Genomic DNA, 20830 nt, shown 5'->3' with positions numbered 1-20830 from the left:
GGATTTCGTTGCAGGCTGCCTGGCCGAAAACAACACCTCCATCACGTCTTCAGGGAAGTCCCAATCCTTATACCTCAACCGTTCAGAAGCCAAGCGTGAAGGTTGAGGGATTTGACCTCTGGATGGAGAACCTGACCCCCCCATCTATGAGAGCAGATCGTCTCGGTAGGGAAGACGGTGTGGAGGGCAGATGGACAAGTCGAGAAGGTCTGGGTACCACGTCCTCCGGGCCCATGCCGGAGCAATGAGGATCATCCAGGAACCAAACCTCAGTAGCCTCTGCAGCACTTGCAGGATGACGGGTACTGGAGGAAATGCGTACAGCAGTGGGAAGGACCACTCCACCACGAACGCGTCCCCTACGGCTCCTCTCGGAGGAAATTCCCGCGAGCAGAACCGTTGGCACATCCGGTTAACACTGGAGGTGAAGAGATCCACTTGTGGGGTCCCCCAAAAGGCGAAGATCTCCAGGAAAATCTCCTGAGCCAGCTCCCACTCGTAAGAGATCGCGCTCTGCCTGCTCAGAGCTTCCGCCGTCTCGTTTTCGTCTCCGGCCAGATGACCTGCCGAGATCAAAATTTCCTGCTGGATGGCCCAGAACCAGAGCTGCATCGCCTCCTTGCACAGAGGAAGTGACCCTGTCCCCTCCCTTTATGTTGAGGTAGTGCATGGCCACTGTGTTGTCCGTCAGAATCAGGACATTCTTCCCTCGCACAATCGGCAGAAAAGCCTTCAGGACAAGCCTAACGGCCCTCAGCTCCAACAGATTGATATGGAGTCAACGACCGCTGACTGTCAACTCTTTGGCATGAGCTCCCCATCCCGTGAGGGATGCGTCACAATCGTCACCTCCGGTCAGGGTAGCCAAAATGGAGCCCCCTTCATCAGATCGCCTTCTACAGCCCACCACAGAAGGTCGTGGGCGACCGAGGGCGGCACCTGAATGGGGTCCGACATCCTGCCGGAGGACTGTGACCACTTCATCTTGAGAGTCCATTGCAGAGATCTCATCCGCAACCTGGCCTCTGGCACCAGAAGAATGCAGGATGCCATGAGGGCAAGCAACCTCAAGAACTGGAACGCTGGGAGACTCTGGGCATGTTGACACTCGTGCACCATCTGCTGAATGTGATGAGCCCTCACCTGGGGAGGGAAACACTGCCCCAGGGATGTGTCGAGCACTGCTCCGATGTACTGGAGCCGCTGTGTTGGGGTCAAGTGGGACTTCTTGAAGTTGAGGGAGAAGCCTAGATTGTGAAGGGAGTGGCAGGTGACTGTCAGTTGATACAGGACTTGCTCGGGAGAGTGCACCCTGATCAACCAATCGTCCAGGTAGTGGTAGACGTGAATCCCCCCCTTTCCTGAGATACGCTGCCACCACCACCATGAGCTTGATGAAGACCCTCGGGGCGGAAGTCAATCCGAATGGCAGGAACCAAAACTGAAAGTGTAAGTCGCGAACCACGAACCTCAGGTACTTCTTGTGCTTGGGATGGATCGGCACATGAAAGTAAGCGTCCTTGAGGTCGAGAGACACCAACCAGTCCTGCAGTTGAAGGGCCTGGAGGACTTGAGAAAGAGTAACCATCTTGAACTTGTCCTTCCTGAGGAGCTTGTTCAAACTGCGCAAGTCCATGATGGGTCTCAATCCCCTGTCTTTCTTCGAAATAAAAAAATAAGGGGAATACCATCCCTTGTTCCTCTCCGCTACAGGCACCAGTTCTATGGCGCCTTTCTCCATCAGGGCTTGTATTTCCTAGGCAAGGAGTGAATCCCGACTCTTCAAAGAGAGATTCCCTGGTGGATTGTTGTGAGGCCTCTGCCGGAAAGGAAGACAGTAGCCATTGGCTATGATCTCCAGAACCCACACATCTGAAGTAATGGCACGCCATTCTACAAGATGCTGTGCCAGCCTTCCCCCCAACCGGCGAACCATGGGACATGGCCTCATGACTGAGCTGAAGCGGCTGCGACATTGCCTGAGGGTAAAGAGGCAACTGCCCGAGCGGCCTTGGCACCTCAAGTACCTTGTTTTCCACCTCTGGTACTCCTACGGTGGCCCCTTTGACTTGCAGCTCCTGTTGATCTACCAAAGGATGATTAATATCGAAAGGAACCTCCCCTCCATTGCTGTCTCCTAGGACTAAAAGGCGGACTGAACTACAGCGCTCAATGACTTTGCCAGAGCTTTGGAGGTCTGCAACCTCTCATGGCTCTCGTCAGCCTTGCTGCCAAAAAGATGTTCACCATCAAAGGGCATGTTGAGAAGCCGGATTTGCACATCAGGAGCAAACCCCGACTTCCACAACCACGCAAATCTGTGCATTACAGTGCTCGCCGCCATGGACCGGCGACGCAATCTGCCATGTCCAGACTCGATCGAACGGATTCACACATGGCATCCTTGCCATCCTGAACCAGAGCAAGGAAGCCATCCCTATCCTCCCCTTCGGGAATATGTTCAGCTGCCAATGAGACACAATTCCACAGAGTATGAGTAAAACGTGCCAAGGCACACACAGAGTTGGCTGCCTGTAAAGCCATACCCCCAGAAGAAAAACACTTTCTTCGCCCAGCCATCAAAACGTTTGTCGTCCCTATCAGGAGGGATGGTAGGGTACGATGCCTGTTTCACCGGAGCCGTGGCCACCTGCACCACCAAACTCTCCGGAGTGGGGTGCGTAGTCAAGTAGCTGGGGTCGCTGCTGGCTGGACGATATTTCTTCGGCAAAGACTTGCTCACTGCCGGGAGACCCTCCGGAGCAGTCCAAGCCGCTGCCACCCTTCTTTACAATGCCATGTGGAATGGCAGTACTGGGTCAGTTGGTGGACCTTGGTCAAGGATATCCGTCAGGTCATCCTGCAGAAAATCCACTTGTGGCGCAGACCACCCCAAGTATTCCGTTACCCTCGACATAAGGTGCCAGTACGAGGACTCGGCCAGGGTGCCAGGCTCAGGCCCACCGAAGTCCACCTCCGGAGAGGTGTCCAAACCACTGGCGTTGTGCAACGACTGACGCAGGTCTTCAAGCTGGCTATGACCAGACAAAATCTCGTCAGGTACCTCAGCAGGAACCAAACCTTCTTCCGCAGACCCTTCCTCCACCTCAGAAATGTAATCCAGAGGCTGGAAAGTGGGCACAGAAAAAGGGACAAAGACATTTCTAGACTTGGCCAGAGCCTTTCTAGGGGCTTTCACCGTACCACGGGGTACCTCCGACAAAGCAGCCTTGAAAGGCGTCGAAGGAATCTGCGTCGAGCGTGGCGCCGACGGCTTCGACACAGGCCTCGAGGGCGTAGTTCCGAGCGTGTCCTTCGACAGCCTGGGCGCCGATGGCGTCGACAGCTTCCTCAGAGGCGGAGCCTCGAGAGAGTCCCTCGACGACCTCAGCGCCGAAGGCGTCGATGTCTTCTTCTTTGAAGATCTCACAGGCTCCGACGGTCTCGAGGGCACCAAGGACTGGGACCTGGAGCGGGCATGACTAGAACGATCCACCTTGTCCGAGCAGGACCTCTCCCGCGGATCGTGCCGACCACCCGAGCCCGAAGGCGTGCGAGCGGTGTCTCTAGTACGGTCACGGCCGGCTCCTCTCGGAGGCACGAATGGACCGGAGCCCTGCAATTCAAAAGTCGCCAACATCTCCTTACGGAAGGCAGCCCGTTGCTCAGGAGTCGAATGCTTGGTGGGACAAGCAAACCACCGACGGGCGGCGTCCTCAGACGAGGACCGGGAAGGCGACCGATGACGGCGCTTCCCTGAGTGCCTCGAAGAGGCAGAGGAATGGTGGGACCTACTCCGGGACCGAGACCTCCCGGACTGACGACGACACGGAGAGTCGCCCCTCGAATCGTCAGTCGAAAGCCCAGAGGACCTTGGCTTACGGGGCTTGGTCACCCTACCAACAGAAAGCTTCTTCTTACGCTCCCGCAAGGCCTTCGACGTAAGCGACTGGCAGTCTACACAATCATCTGTGGCCCTCCCCGATGCACCAGAGGCAGGCGTCATGCGAGTCTGTCAACGACATCTTGGACCTGCCGTCCCGACACTTCTTAAAACCCGGCTGCGGGGTGGAAGAATACAAAGACATCATGGAAATCTTCACAAACAAACAGGCTCAAAGAACCGAAAGAACAGACCTCAGAAGAACCGAGGCACGCCGAGATCTCCAAAGAGAACAGGTTCGCGGAAAAAAGGGAACTGAGGCTGCGGGCGTCGTGCGTCCTACTTATAACATCCGGTGACGTTGGCTGGACGGAGGCCCTCGAGGACAGCGTATCGACGTCATCGACGCAGAAAGAAAATTCTGAAGCAGCAAAGCTGTTGATTACCTGTCATAGATATGGAATACGTCGGAGGACCCAATCCCCTCGAATGTAAAGATCCGACAGTAATATACTAATAGAGTGAAGACATTATGAGCTAAAATGGCTCAGACTTGGAAAGAAGGTTAAATGCCATCTGTTAGGTAAGATTTTCATATGTATGATAAATCTTCCTGACCTGTGTCAAACCCAGAACATTTTGCTTGGACTTGTCAATTATTTGACCTTGTCCCTAGGCGAGTAGGAATCTTTTTCCCCTCACCTAGTTGTTTACTCTTTATGTGTGTCCTTTTTATGTCTCTCCAAACTGTATGGTTGAAGTTATAGTTTCGTATAATTTTTGGGCTTAGGCTGGGTTGCCCCTTTGGGGGTCCCCTGTTAATTTCTCCTTCATATACTTGGGTGAACTACAGTTCCCAAGTAGCAAAGAGGGAATTTCATCCCCTTTACATTTTGTATAAGTGAGCCAGCACACCCCGCCTTATTTGGAGTGCTTGGGGGATACAATGTATCCCCTTTCTTACTTACCTGGTAACATTTTGTTACAATTGCAAGTTTACTTGAATGGCTGGTGGCAGTGTAACTACTTTTATGACTGTCACTATTACTCACAGGCTGTTAATAAAGGCTCAGTAATGCACAGAAGGGCCACCATATTCCTACAATGGTGGGCTCCTTTTTTCGCCATTTCTTGTGTGCTTGCTGTTTCTGAGGTCTTCCCCTACCATCTAGGCGGGAACGACCTCAGTGGTAGTTTTGTCTTCGGCAGGAATCCTTTGGATTCCCCACCCAGGATCCAGAGTGTCTGAGAAGGCAGGAAGCGAGGGAGGAGTCCAAAACTCTGCAATCCTATGTCTTTCACCTTGCATGAAAGGAACCAACTCCCAGTGGGGGGCTGGCTGTCCTGATTGGACAGCCAGATCACCCCTTGCTGAAAATGCAGGGAGAGAATAGAGATGTACTGTAATTCCTGTTAACTACTCCAAACCTGGAAGCTGCTGACAAGGCGACCACTGGAGCTCAAACTGAAGAGGAAGCTGAAGAAACGACGGCCGTAGCGATTTCCAGCGCCTGGGGAGCCTGCTCTATAACCGAAGCCTGCTGTTACCCTTCCTTTCAAGCAACCTGGGGAACCCGACAATGACGACCCAGAGCCTGGTGAGACCCGCTAGACTCAAGAAGACCTGCATTTTGAGCAATCCCTTGGCATGCAGCGACCTTGCCAGGCTGCAATACTGCAATACCCTGGGACATCGAGCCATTGTTCAGAAGTTTGAATCCATCTGAAACCTTGGTGGCCTTCTTCTGGCTCTTCAGAGACATGATTTGAGTCATTGAAGTTCCCTCACCAGAGTGCTGGACCAGATTAGCGACAAGAATCTGACTGGCGATATTCAGTCTTCTCCTGGATCCTGAAAAGGGTGCCAAAACCAAAGAGCTGCATCCAGCCACAAATAAACTCTTGCTTGGAGTCTTCCCAGCTGAACACTGCTGAAATATCCCTTCCAGTGTCCTGTCTTCGGTCTTCACAACAAGGAATTAATCGACCAGGTTTTTGGCTGCAGATCCAGAAGTCGTCCTGCTGCAAACTCTTCTTGTGTGCTGAGGAACTGTGTTGGCTGGGGTATTACTTGCCACCGTAAGCCTTTTGTGATTCCTGTGAAGCTTTGGGGGTGTTTTATGTGATTGCGAGTCCTCTCATCCAGTGTGCCCAGGCCCATTTCTGGAATTCTTCTAGGGTGTCTTTCTCTGAAGTCTCTGGACTGTAACTAACTCTAAAGTGAACTACATACTTGTTTGAAGGTGTCCTCAGGAACTCTGACTTTTTTCCTGCAACTGAAGCATATCTTACCCTGCCTAAAGCTGGCACCTAGACCACTAGGGCCCCTATTCTACCTCTGAGAGAACTCATGCAATAAAATAGGGAAGGACTGGGTAAGAAAAGGATTCTGCCTTGAAAAATATAACAAGTGTTTAAAAGTTATTTGTGAAAGAGTTGGGTGGTTAAGTGTCCCGCTGAAATGAGCAATTGCAAAAGTTCTTATCCTTTGAATGTGTTTTGCCATTCTGAAAAGTATATATAAAAGGTTACAGTTACTTTGGTTCCCCCGCTTCCCAGAAGTAATGCTGTTGGCTTCTCTTTACTGTTTCTATTAGGAAATTGATGTATACATCCCCCAAATTGGTCTTGCTTCCCTAAAATTGCTGTATAGCCTGCCTGTTTAGAATACGTCTGACCTAGGTCTTACTTACCTTCAATAGCAGTGTGTAATTATCAATCAGTGTATTGTGGGTTTTACTAACCTTGTTCTGCCTTGTGCCATCCTAAAATAAGTTACAGAGTTATTGCTTCCCGTAGTCTGTGTTCCACTGATCTGAAAAGCAACTGTAATAGTTTAGTACAACATTAGGTCTCACCCCCATAGTATAACTGAAGGTTATCCTAAATGTAGTTAAAGTTCATACTGTTCCATGAACGTGTGTTCCACTATTCAGAAAAGTATACTTGTAACACTGGGTTCTGCCTCTACTGCTTAGGGCATTTCCAAAATAGTCACAGGGCCCATAATTTACATTGAAATACTGGCTTTCTTAAAAATTGTAATAGGGGTTTATTGTCCCTGATTTGCTTAGTGCATTCTAAAATAGTTGGTGTGTGTTAATACTTGTCGCTGAGCAGCTTGAGGCCCCTCCGGAAAGTATAGGAGTTGATTTACTAACTCTGAACTGTTCTAAAAAATAAGGTTACAAGGAATACTTGTAGCAGAGTTAGTTTGTTATGCAATTTCATAACCGAGTGTCACTGCATTAATGACTGGGTCTACTACCATTGAAATACTGACTGTATTCAAAAAAGTATATAGAACCTGGTTTTACTCCCCATGAATAGCTGACTGCATTCTGAATGTGCAATAGGGGTGACTTACCTGAATTACTTATTGTATTCTTAACAAGGCCATACTTTGGGTTGTATCCCTTAAGTATCGAGTTGGTTTTTATAATTGGGTTGATATATAATGTGATAGTACATATTTACCCAAGATTCATCTTGGACTACTTGTATTTAAATAAACCACTTTTTTTTTTTTACAATAGATAGTGTTTCAGTGGACCATAAGTATGCTACAATCACACACACACGCACACGCACACGCACACGCACACGCACACCTGATACTAAGAGTGGAGTTTTGTACTGTCTCAGTTGCATGGTTTTACTAAGCCCTTAGTTGGAATTTAGAAAAATTGTCCTAACACCAACCTGAGAAAATCAGATATCAAATTTTGCTAATTAGTCCCCTAACCCCACTGCCCCCACTACCCCGATGACACCTCAGCCTGGGGGGGCCATGAATATTATTACAGGAGGGACAAGGAAGAAGGGAGGCAACCTCGCCAGCCAAGAAAGTGGTGAAATAGACAAAGCAAAAGCCCCTGGGGAATCCAGGATATCAGGGGGACAAGATCCCCCCATGGACAGTCTAATAAAGGAAGCGCCCTTAAGGACAGGTCATCTCTAAGTGGACACAAAGGAAGATGTCAAAAAACCGGGGCAAAGAAGTGCAAGCCGCAATAAAAAGGCATAAAAAATCCCGAGTGTTGCATCCAAAAACTGTGGAGGAATGACACAGAGACCCAGTCTGAAGCAGGGGGAAGCCCGGAGAACCAGGAAAGCAGGAACCCACAAGGTGAAGAGGGAAAAGACCAAGCAGTGATGCAACAGATTCTAAGAAGGTAATTCCAAGAGTTTGGAGATCAAATTGCAGGAACAGTCCAGGCCAAGTTAGATAAGATCAGAGAAGATTGGGTGTCTCTTCATGAGGTAAAGAGAGACATTAACAAATTCGAGGAAAGAGTGGACACTAAAGAGACCGCGCTTGCGGAACTGGCGGAAAACTGAAGACCTTATGGAAAATCTGGCAACTGCTACCCACAACCTGGAGCTGCAGACTGAGGACCTTGAAAAAAGGTCGAGGAAATTGAATGCAAGGATAAAAGGCCACTGAAGATGTGCAAGACAAGGACTCAAGGCGGCAGTCTGGCAAATATTTGCGAACCTAATTGAATTGGAAGGGGACGCCGATCTAAGATTGAACAGAGTCCACAGGGTGGGACCGCTGAGGAAGGAACCGGAAGCCAGACCTAGAGATACTCCATGATTACGGCCAGAAGGAAGAGATTTTCCTAGCAGCCAGGAAAGTGAAACACCTAAAATACAACAGCTCAGAGCTGCAACTCTTCCAGAACGTATCCTTAATAACACTACTTAAGAGGAGGAAAATGGGCCCCGTAGTGCCGTCCCTCTGCGAAAAGTACATGATATCGCTGGACTTTTCCCTTCAGCCTGATATTCGAATGGGAGGGCAGACAGCACTGCATCACAAACTGCAACGAAGGAGTGCGCATACTCGGAATAGAGGAGGAAGATGGAGGACCCAGCGAGCCCAGAGCGAAGGGCCAAGAATCCAGGAAATCTTGGGACTGGACTAGGGTGAAGCGAAGGAGCACCACAAAGGGCCTGAAGGATCCTATAACAACATAACAAGAACACAGAGGGGCCCACAGTATATCTATATAAGATAGCCCAGGGAGGGAAAAAGCATTTCTGTCATGATGCCTACCCCCAAGGAGCCAGACCGGGCCCAGCAACCCCAGAGGCAGACATGTTCCCGAGGGAAGTCCCAGCGGCCCCAGGTAGGGGCCCTTTGGACTCAGTCCTGGCGCCTTTGGCGACAGGCTCATGTTGGACAACAGTCCAGGCGCCATAGGCGCCAGGCTCATAAAGGATGACTTTGTGTTAAGAAGTGCTTGGTGTGAACTTACCTGATGCAGACCGTGCTGCAACATCCAGGCCACCTAGAGGCCTGAATGGGACTATTTTACCTATGGGACTACTTAACCACACGGGTGTGGCCAGCGAAGAATACATACCTTAGAGGAAGAATACATACCTGGAACTACTTTGAAGGCTATTTAAGCCATGCCCAAGCAGCAACTCACGCTTTGCGTTGTTCTGCACCTAGCAGCTGGACGCTCACCGTGTCTGCTCCTGCATCCGGACTCCAGCCACGCCCGACAGCATCCTGGAACACCTGTAAAGGGAGAAAAGAGGAGAACAGGAGAAAGAAGAGACATTACCTGCTTAATCCGCATTCCAGAGTCATCTCGCCGACGATCCTAAAGGGAAGACATTCATTTTTAAAAGCACATCGCATAGCTCACTGCAGCGCAGCATTCCACTCATCTTTACTAGGCGCCTTCTTGCCCATCAGCGACCATCTGGATCTTTTGCCGCATTTCAGCGCCTAAAGGAGAAAAAGACAAGAACAAAGGTGAGCTAGGGAAGAGAATAAGAAAGGCTTAATTCCCACCATAAGACTTACCGGTTGGGTCAATCCCTCTTCACTTCGGGTCGGCGCCGATTCTTCGGCATTTCCGAACCCCGGCCCCTAAGGGGAAAAAGACATTAGCATTAGTGAGCGAATGCAAGGACATTAGCGGAACGCTCATCAAAGACTTACCTGATATTTACTGGGACATCTCTTCTCACTTCGGGTCGGCGCCGTATCTTCTGTATTTCCGAACCCCGGCCCCAAAGGGGAAAAAGACACAAGCATTAGTGCATTAATGCAAGAACACTAGAGGAACCACTCATCAAAAACTTACCAGAAGTTTCCTTCGACGGTTCCATTCCCTAACTCGGAATCTTCATTCAGCACCTGAAATAGAGAAAACAGGCAATGGTTATTTAAAGCTTGAACTTGCAACAGAATTCTTCCGATACCTTACCGGAAAAGTCAAGCGAACTTGAACTCTCACCAATCCGAGATCCAGTGAAGTAACTGGATAACAACGCGCCCCTGCATCAGAAGCAGGATGGAGAGCTCGTCCTTTCAGACCCTAAGGTGAGACTTCACAGGGAATCGCAGAAGGGTTTCGTGGAGGGTGAGAAGGGGAGTGGGAGGCCTACGCATTATCCCGCAGATTGTTAATACTCCCTTTTCACACAAAGAAGGATATTTCTACGAGCCAGACAAGCCAGATTTGGGGGTCTAGTCCATTCCATCTTCCGAGTCCTGCGCATCATCCTAGAAGAGGCCACAGAAATCCAAACCAGGCCAGCGCCTTCGTGGGAGTCAGGTGAGCGCTACAGAACGCGAAGCCTACCTACAATTTCCTACCCGGGCGCTATGGATACTTCCGAGACAGCCCAGCTGGCCCAACTTTTGGGGGAATTACGGGCAGAAGTACATTCCGCCCGCCAGGAGACTAACGCTCTCAGGAGAGAACTGATCCTATCCAAGGAACGAACTGATGACCTGGCCAAACAGCTGTTGCAAGGTCAGCCAGGACAAACTCTGTTACCTGGTTCTGGGGTTAATCCCACTCCTGTGGTTTTGAATAACCCGGTACAAATCAATCTACCTGGAAATATGCAACTGGCCCCGCCTGAACGTTTTGCTGGGGACCCCAAGAAATATGCCGTTTTCATGAACCAATGTCGCTTACACTTTCTATACAGACCTGGGGCCTTCCGTAATGACCAAACCAAGGTAGCTTTTGTATTATCTTATCTCAGCGGCTGTGCTGCCGATTGGTCAGTTCCTTTGGTAAGTCAAGATGAGCCAATTCTCCAGGATTTTCAAGGCTTCCAGGCAAGCATGGAAAGATTATTCGCTCGACACTCCCAGGGACAGGCCCTGGACAACAAACTGCTAACCTTACGACAAGGTAACCAGGATCTCTTATCCTACATCGCCACCTTTAATAGGTTGATTGTGGAAACAGGGTGGCCAGAAAATAAAAGGATCACATTATTTCATCGAGGCCTGCGCGGAGAACTTAAAGACATTCTAGCTCAAATTGTAAATCCGCCCCAAGCCTGCGCGGAATACATAGACTTAGTGGTCCAACTTGATCACAGACTTCAGAATAGAAAAGCAGATCGGTCTAAGTTTGAAACCCAAGTGTTGATCAAAACTCAGGCTAACCCCAAGGGTACCGACGTTTCAGAACCTATGCAAATCGGTGGAGTTAAAGGACCGTTAACTCAGAAGGAACGAGAAAGAAGGCGGCAGAAGCAATAATGTCTTTATTGCGGGGCTTCTGGCCACTTTTTACAAGATTGTCCGTTAAAACCACCCAAGAAGGTTGTTGGAGCCACTGACAACAATCTAACGGAACCTGATTCGGGAAACGACCAAGCCCGACAAGCATAGAGGTCCGCTTGCCGAGCTTGAAAACAAACTCTTTGACCTCGCATTTCATCATGCCAATGGTCCTCGTGGATCCGAGACAGCCTCGGCGGTTGCATGCTATAAAGGCATACATCGACAGTGGAGCTATCGGAAACTATGTTGATCGTGAATTGGCCTCCAGGATTAATCTCCCTCTCCGTCCGAAAACCAACAAGGATGTCATTACCACAGTTGATGAAACCGAAATTGCCTCAGGGCCGGTAACACATTCTACTACAGAAATGACACTAGTGGGTCAGGATGGACATCGGGAAGCTATTGTGTTTGACGTAATCAAGGCCCCACAGTTTCAAGTAATTCTAGGAATTCCTTGGTTAGAAACACATAATCCTCGAATTGACTGGCGAGCAAAGAGAATAACCTTTCCTGATTGTACACAAACTTGCTATCCATGAAATCCAAACATGGGCCTGGCCACAGTAGCCTCCGCCACAATACAACTACCGCCTGAGTACCAAGAATTCCAAGACGTTTTCCAAAAAGAACAGGCCAACATGTTACCTCCCCACCGGTCGTACGATTGTCAAATCGATCTGGTACCCAATGCTCAACTGCCTTGTAGTAGGATCTATGCCCTTACTGAACCTGAGAATCTTCATTTGCGACAGTATTTAGATCAGTACCTTGCCAGTGGTTTTATTCGCCCGTCAAAGTCTCCTGTTTCCTCAGCTCTGTTCTTCGTGCCGAAAAAAGAAGGCGACCTTAGAACTTGTATTGACTACCGCGGCCTAAATCAAATAACGATTAAGAATCGTTATCCTCTGCCCCTGATCCCTGAACTTCTCGACCAGGTAAAATATGCTTGTATATACACCAAGTTAGATCTTCTGGGAGCTTATCACCTGGTGCGTGTAAAAGAAGGCGACGAATGGAAGACTGCTTTCCGCACCAAATATGGACTCTTCGAATACCAGGTGATGCCTTTCGGATTGTGCAACGCACCTGCTGCCTTTCAATACTTTATGAATGATGTTCTTCGGGAACTTATCGATGTTTGTGTCATCGTATATATCGACGACATTTTGGTGTACTCCTCTTCGGAACCCGATCACAGAAAACATGTCAAGGCAGTTCTTGAGAAATTGCGCCAGCACAAACTGTTTGCAAAACTCGAAAAATGTGTTTTTCATGCCACAGTAGTCGAGTTTCTTGGATTCATCCTGACACCAAAGGGAGTCCGAATGGACTCACGAAAAGTAGACGCCATCCTCAAATGGCCATCTCCTAGCTCTGTGAAGGGTGTTCAGAGCATGCTTGGTTTTGCCAATTTTTATCGAAGATTTCTCCCGGAATTTTCTCGGGTGGTTCAACCCACCACTGCACTCTTACGGAAAAAAAAACGCTTTGAATGGACCAATGAGGCAGAACAGGCCTTTCAAGAACTAAAAACTAAATTCACCTCCGCACCTGTACTGAAACATCCACGCCCAGATCTCCCTTACATTGTTGAAACCGATGCATCCAGCTTAGCCATGGGAGCTGTCCTGTCTCAAAGGGATCCTGTAACTAACCAATTGCACCCTGTAGCCTTTTGGTCCAGAAAATTCTCGGCTCCTGAAGTTAATTATGCAATCACCGACAAGGAGTTATTAGCTATTAAGTCCGCCTTCAAGGCTTGGCGTCATTACCTTCTCGGCGCAAGACACGCCATCACAGTGATTACAGATCACAGAAATTTGCAATATTTAAAAACGGCCAAAGCTCAATCATCACGTCAACTCCGATGGGCTTTATTCTTTGCAGAGTTTGATTTTGTAATCACATACCGCCCTGGCTGCAAGAATGGCAAAGCTGATGCTTTATCCCGGATTGGGATGGGAGAAACAAATTCAAGCTTAGAACCAGTACCGATTATACCTGAACAGAGAATTTTGGGGTTGACCTCTTTACAAACTATTGAGGACATTCAAACTAGAGTTATACAACTTTTAGACCCTACAGCCTTGCAAGAATGGAGTCAAAAGGGTTCACATTTTTCCGTCAATAATGATCTACCCTACTTCCAGTTGCAATTATTTCTGCCTCATAAGGAATTGCAAGAACTCGTTATTGCCCATTATCATGATACATTAAAGGAAGGACATCCTGGTATTGCTAAAACTGAAGAAAAGATGAAAAGGCAATTCTGGTGGCCCTCCTGGCGAAAGGATATAAAATCCTTTGTGATGTCCTGCGGAGTTTGTGCCCAAAATAAAGGTCAAAAGAAAAGACCAGCCGGCCTTTTACAACCCTTGGACATCCCACCGGCACCTTGGCACACCTTGTCGCTGGACTTTATTACAGACCTGCCTCCTTGCTATGGATACAACACTATCCTGGTGATTGTGGACCATTTCTCCAAAATGGCCCATTTTATCCCATTAAAGGGGTTACCTTCAGCCTCCATCCTGGCCAAGGAATTTCTTGAGAATGTTGTTCGTTTACATGGTTTTCCATCCATACTGGTCTCTGATCGAGGAAGCCAATTTATTTCCCATTTTTGGAGAAAGTGTTGTCAACTGGCACAAATCAATGTACGACTATCCACTAGTCACCACCCCCAGACCGATGGTCAAACCGAGAGAACAAACCAGACCCTTGAACAGTATCTTCGGTGTATGTTGCACCAATCTGAATGTAATTGGAAAGACATTCTTTGGATCACAGAATATGCAGATAACAATTCTGGAACGGGATAAACCCCTTTTTATACCTCATATGGCCATCACCCCTGAACCTCTGACCTTGACTCCCCTCAAAGCCTTGAAATGCCCGCTGTAGATCATTTGCATTCCACGATAACTCGAGCCTTCAAAGAAGCAACGACTCATTTACAGCAAGCCAAGAAAAAGTACAAAGAAAATGCTGATTTACATCGTAGAGAAGCACCTCCCTACCAAATAGGGGACCAAGTGTGGCTAGCGACTAGACATTTACCACTCAAAGGACCGCAAACTTTCAATCAAAGATATGCAGGGCCCTACCCAATCAAAGCTATAATCAACCAGGTGGCCTTCAAACTCGATCTACCAGCTAACATGCGAATCCATCCCGTTTTTCACGTATCACTGTTGAAACCAGTACAACCTGGAAATAGACTAATTAAACCACCAGAACCAATTAAAGTAGATGGGGAGCTGGAATTCGAAGTTAAAGACATATTAGATGCCAAGGGGTCAAAGTCAAAACTCTTCTATTTAATTGATTGGAAAGGATATGGGCCTCAGGAAAGGTCTTGGGAACCAAGCGACCAGGTACATGCACCTCGGTTAATACAGAAATTCCACCGGAAATTCCCAAACAAGCCGAAACCTCCGGAGAGAACAACCTTGGGAGGGGGTACTGTCATGATGCCTACCCCCAAGGAGCCAGACCGGGCCCAGCAACCCCAGAGGCAGACATGTTCCCGAGGGAAGTCCTAGCGGCCCCAGGTAGGGGCCCTTTGGACTCAGTCCTGGCGCCTTTGGCGCCAGGCTCATGTTGGACAACAGTCCAGGTGCCATAGGCGCCAGGCTCATAAAGGATGACTTTGTGTTAAGAAGTGCTTGGTGTGAACTTACCTGATGCAGACCGTGCTGCAACATCCAGGCCACCTAGAGGCCTGAATGGGACTATTTTACCTATGGGACTACTTAACCACACGGGTGTGGCCGGAGGAAGAATACATACCTTAGAGGAAGAATACATACCTGGAACTACTTTGAAGGCTATTTAAGCCACGCCCAAGCAGCAACTCACGCTTGCGTTGTTCTGCACCTAGCAGCTGGACGCTCACCATGTCTGCTCCTGCATCTGGACTCCAGCCACGCCCGACAGCATCCTGGAACACCTGTAAAGGGAGAAGAGAGGCGAACAGGATAAAGAAGAGACATTACCTGCTTAATTCACATTCCAGAGTCATCTCGCCGACGATCCTAAAGGGAAGACATTCATTTTTAAAAGCACATCGCATAGCTCGCTGCAGCGCAGTATTCCACTCACCTTTACTAGGCGCCTTCTTGCCCATCAGCGACCATCTGGATCTTTCGCCGCATTTCAGCGCCTAAAGGAGAAAAAGACAAGAACAAAGGTGAGCTAGGGAAGAGAATAAGAAAGGCTTAATTCCCACCATAAGACTTAGCTGTTGGGTCAATCCCTCTTCACTTCGGGTCGGCGCCGTATCTTCTGCATTTCCGAACCCCGGCCCCTAAGGGGGAAAAGACACAAGCATTAGTGCATTAATGCAAGAACACTAGAGGAACCACTCATCAAAAACTCACCAGAAGTTTCCTTCGACGGTTCCATTCCCTAACTCGGAATCTTCATTCAGCACCTGAAATAGAGAAAACAGACAATGGTTATTTAAAGCTAGAACTTGCACCAGAATTCTTTCGATACCTTACCGGAAAAGTCAAGCGAACTTGAACTCTCACCAATCCGAGATCCAGTGAAGTAACTGGATAACAACGCGCCCCTGCATCAGAAGCAGGATGGAGAGTTCGTCCTTTCAGACCCTAAGGTGTGACTTCACGGGGAATCGCAGAAGGGTTTCGTGGAGGGTAAGAAGGGGAGTGGGAGGCCTACGCATTATCCCGCAGATTGTTAATACTCCCTTTTCACACACAGAAGGATATTTCTACGAGCCAGACAAGCCAGATTTGGGGGTCCGGTCCATTCCATCTTCCGAGTCCTGCGCATCACCCTAGAAGAGGCCACAGCAATCCAAACCAGGCCAGCGCCTCCGTGGGAGTCAGGTGAGCGTTACATTTCAATGGTAATTTTGGGAGAGGGAAGGTGGAACGTGAGGATCAAGAAAATGGCTTAGGAGAGCCTGCAGTTAATAGGGCTGGGGGAAGGAAAGGGCTCAATCCCCGAGATGGACATTCGGGGGGGGGGGGCTTGAGGCTGATTGAGTACACCCAGTGGGTGGGGGAGGAGGGGGCACAAAGGGGGTAGCAGAGTTAGGGGGGGGAAGGGAAAAGGGTGGGAGGAGGAGGGGTGTGGGAGTCCAATTTGAGCCACAAAAGGGTATAATGCAACAAGAATACCACAGAAACAGCTACCCGCCTACACACGTGCCAGGTATGTCTAGTTGCACAACGTGCTACCTTTCATGTCGATCAATTATTTGCGACAGAAAACAGAGAAGAACAAGTTACTTTCTTACCTGGTAACGTTCTTTCGATGGGATGGTCCGACGACGTATTCCATATCTATGACATGTAATCACCACAGCTGTGCTGCTTCGGAAACTTTTTTCGGCGTCTGCGTCCTGCGTCGATGACGTCGATGTGCCGTCGTCGAGGACCTCCTCCGACGTCATCCGATGTGATAAGTAGGATGCACGACGCCCGTAGCCTCAGTTGTAGTTTTTTCCCCCAGAACGTGTGACATTAGTCAACTGCCAGTCAGACACAAAGCCTTGCGGAACGTAAGCTGTAATCGCAAAAGAAATTCTGCAGCGGGGAAGGCAGGGCGGGAGCGATATGGAATACGTCGTCGGACCATCCCATCGAAAGAACGTTACCAGGTAAGAAAGTAACTTGTTCTTCGAGGGGATTGGGTCCTCCGACGTATTCCATATCTATGACAGACTCCCAAAGCAGTACCAGAGCAAGGAGGAGGGAAAGAATTTAGAATCAAAATTTAGAATAGCCAATCAAATAGCAGAGCAAAGGACCGCCTTGCCAAAGGCCAGATCCTGTGCTCGGATGGAATCAAGGGAATAGTGACGTACAAATGCATGTACTGAAGCCCAGGTGGCTGCATCACAGATGTTGCGAATAGGAACACCCCTCTGCAGGGCAGTAGATGCAGCCATACCCCTGGTAGAATGGGCCCGCAAGCTAGCCGGTGGGTCCTTACCCGCCAAGCGGTAGCACTCCGAGATGGCCAAAATAATCCAGCGAGACAAAGTCTGTTTCGTCACAGCTTGCCCTAAACGCTTTCCAGCGTAACCAATAAAGAGTTGATCGTCCACTCTGACCCGGGACATGCGTGAAACATAAAAGCTTAAAGCTCTCCTAGGATCAAGCCTATGGAGCCTCTCCTCTTCCTTACCAGGATGCGGAGGAGGATAGAATGCCGGAAGAACAACCTTCTGGGCCAAATGAAATTCCCTCACTACCTTCGGAAGAAAAGAAGGACGAACTCTAAGGACAACCCTGTCCTTGTGAAATACAGTGAAGGGTGGCTTAACTGAAAGTGCCTGTAACTCACTCACTCTGCGAGCGGAAGTAACTGCAACTAAAAACAGTTTTCAGAGTTAACAGCCTCAAAGGGCAAGAAGGTAAAGGCTCAAACGGAGCACCCATAAGAAACTTAAGAACAAGGTTTAAATCCCAACCGGGCACCAGGAAAGGTGACGGAGGGAACACATTAGTGAGCCCTTTCAGAAACTGTGAAATTAAAGGGATTTTAAAGTAAGAACACTCTTCAGACGAGCGCTTAAAGATGGACAGCGCCGCCAGGTAACCTTTAATGGTACCCTCTTGCAAGCCCCTGTGGGCCAAAGAAAGTAAAAAGGACAGAACCATGGGGATGTCACATGCAAAAGGATCCACATTCTGAACTCGGCACCAGTCGCAGAACTTACGGCAACGGTACAGAGACTTTGTTGCTGGCCTTCAGGCCGAAAGCAACACCTCCATCACGTCTTCAGGGAGGTCCCAATCCATATACCTCAACCTTTCAGAAGCCAAGCGTGAAGGTTGAGGGATCTGACCCCTGGATGGAGAACCTGACCCCCCTCCCGTGAGAGCAGATCGTCTCGGTAGCGAAGACGACGCGGAGGGCAGATGGACAAGTCGAGAAGGTCCGGGTACCACGTCCTCCGAGCCCACGCCGGAGCAATGAGGATCATCCGGGAACCGAACTTCCGTAACCTCCGCAGCACTTGCGGGATGACAGGGACTGGAGGAAACACGTACAGCAGCGGGAACGACCACTCCACCATGAACGCGTCTCCCAAGGCTCCTTTTGGAGGAAATTCCCGCGAGCAAAACCTTTCGCACTTCCGGTTGACACTGGAGGCGAAGAGATCCACTTGAGGGGTCCCCCAAAGGGCGAAGATCTCCAGGAGAATCTCCTGAGCCAACTCCCACTCGTGAGAGATCGTGCTCTGCCTGCTCAGAGCGTCCGCCGTCACGTTTTCGTCTCCGGCCAGATGAACTGCCGAGATCGAAACTTCCTGCTGGATGGCCCAGAACTCGAGCTGCATCGCCTCCCTGCACAGAGGAAGTGTCCCTGCCCCCCCCTTTTTGTTGAGGTAGTGCATGGCCACTGTGTTGTCCGTCAGGATCAGGACACTCTTTCCTCGCACAGTCGGCAGAAAAGCCTTCAGGGCTAGCCTGACGGCCCTCAGCTCCAACAGATTGATATGGAGTCTGGACTCTGACGGAGACCAACGACCGCTGACTGTCAGCCCGTTGGCATGAGCTCCCCAACCCGTGAGGGATGCATCCGTCACGATCGTCACCTCCAGCCAGGGAAGCCAAAAAGGAGCCCCCTTCATCAAGTTGCCTTCGATGGCCCACCACAGAAGGTCCCGGGCGACCGAGGGCGGCACCTGAACCGGGACCGACATCCTGCCGGAGGACTGCGACCATTGCGTCTTGAGCGCCCACTGCAAAGATCTCATCCGCAGACGAGCCTCTGGCACCAGAAGAATGCAGGATGCCATGAGGCCGAGCAGCCTCAAGAACTCGAACGCTGGGAGCGTCTGGGCATGCTGAAACTTGTGCACCATCTGCTGAATGTGAAGAGCCCTCACCTGGGGAGGAAAACACTGCCCCAGGGAAGCGTCGAGCACTGCTCCGATGTACTGGAGCCGCTGTGTTGGCGTCAAATGGGACTTCTTTAAATTGAGGGAGAAGCCCAGCCTGTGAAGGGAGTGGCAGGTGACGGACAGATGATCCAGGACTTGCTCGGGAGAGCTCCCCCTGATCAACCAATCGTCCAGGTAGGGGTAGACGTGAATCCCCCCTTGCCTGAGATGCGCTGCCACCACCACCATGAGCTTGGTGAAAACCCTCGGGCGGAGGTCAATCCGAACGTCAGGACCCGAAACTGAAAGGGCGAGTCGCCAACCGCGAACCTCAGGTACTTCTTGTGCTTGGGATGGATCGGCACATGGAAGTAAGCATCCTTGAGGTCGAGTGACACCAACCAGTCCTGAAGCTGAAGGGCCTGGAGAACTTGAGAGAGAGTAACCATCTTGAACTTGTCCTTCCTGAGGAGTTTGTTCAAACCGCGCAAATCCATGATGGGTCTCAATCCCCAGTCTTTCTTCGAAATCAAAAAATAAGGGGAATACCATCCCATGTTCCTCTCTGCTACAGGCACCAGTTCTATGGCGCCTTTCTCCAGCAGGGCTTGAATTTCCTGCGCAAGGAGCGGATCCGGACTCTGCAAAGAGAGGTTCCCCGGTGGATTGTCGCGAGGCCTGTGCCGAAAGGGAAGACAGTAGCCGTGGGTTATGATCTCCAGAACCCACACATCTAAAGTAATGGCTTGCCACTCAACAAGATGCTGCGCCAGCCTTCCCCCAACCGGCGAACCATGGGACATGGCCTCATGACTGAGTGGGAGCGGCCGCGGCGTTACCTGAGGGCAAAGAGGCAACTGCCCGAGCGGCCTTGGCACCACGGGTACCCTGTCGTCCACCTCTGGTACCCCTGCGTTGGCCTCTTTGACTGCCAGCTCCTCTCGCTTTACTGAAGGACGAGTAATAGCGAAAGGAACCACCCCTCCACTGCTGTCCCCTACGACGAAAAGGCGGAGGTTGGCGAACTGCAGCGCCCAACGACTTTGCTGCAGCTTTCGAGGCCTGCAACCTCTCAAGGCTCTAGTCAGCCTTGCTGCCAAAAAGGTGTTCACCGTCAAAGGGCATGTTGAGGAGCCGAGACTGCACATCAGGAGCAAACCCCGACTTCCGCAACCACGCAAACCTGCGTATCACGGTGCTCGCCGCCATGGACCTACTGACGCATTCAGCTAAGTCCAAACCCGACTGAACGGACTCACACATGGCATCCTTACCATCCTGGACCATAGCAAGGAAACCATCCCGTTCGTCCCCTTCGGGAATATGTTCAGCCGCTAACGCAACACAGTTCCACAGAGTGTGTGTGAAACGAGACAAGGCACAAATGGAGTTGGCCGCCTGAAGCGCCATGCCACCAGAAGAAAACACTTTCTTCGCCCAGCCATCAAAACGTCCCTATCAGGAGGGATGGTAGGGTACGGCGCCTGCTTTGCCGGGGCCGTGGCCGCCTGCACCACCAAACTCT

Source organism: Ambystoma mexicanum, chromosome 1p (genome assembly GCF_040938575.1).
Source record: "Ambystoma mexicanum isolate Mex_15411 chromosome 1p, UKY_AmexF1_1, whole genome shotgun sequence".
Lineage (NCBI taxonomy): Eukaryota > Metazoa > Chordata > Amphibia > Caudata > Ambystomatidae > Ambystoma > Ambystoma mexicanum.
The sequence above is the reverse complement of the archived record's forward strand: the minus strand, read 5'-3'. Positions refer to the sequence as shown.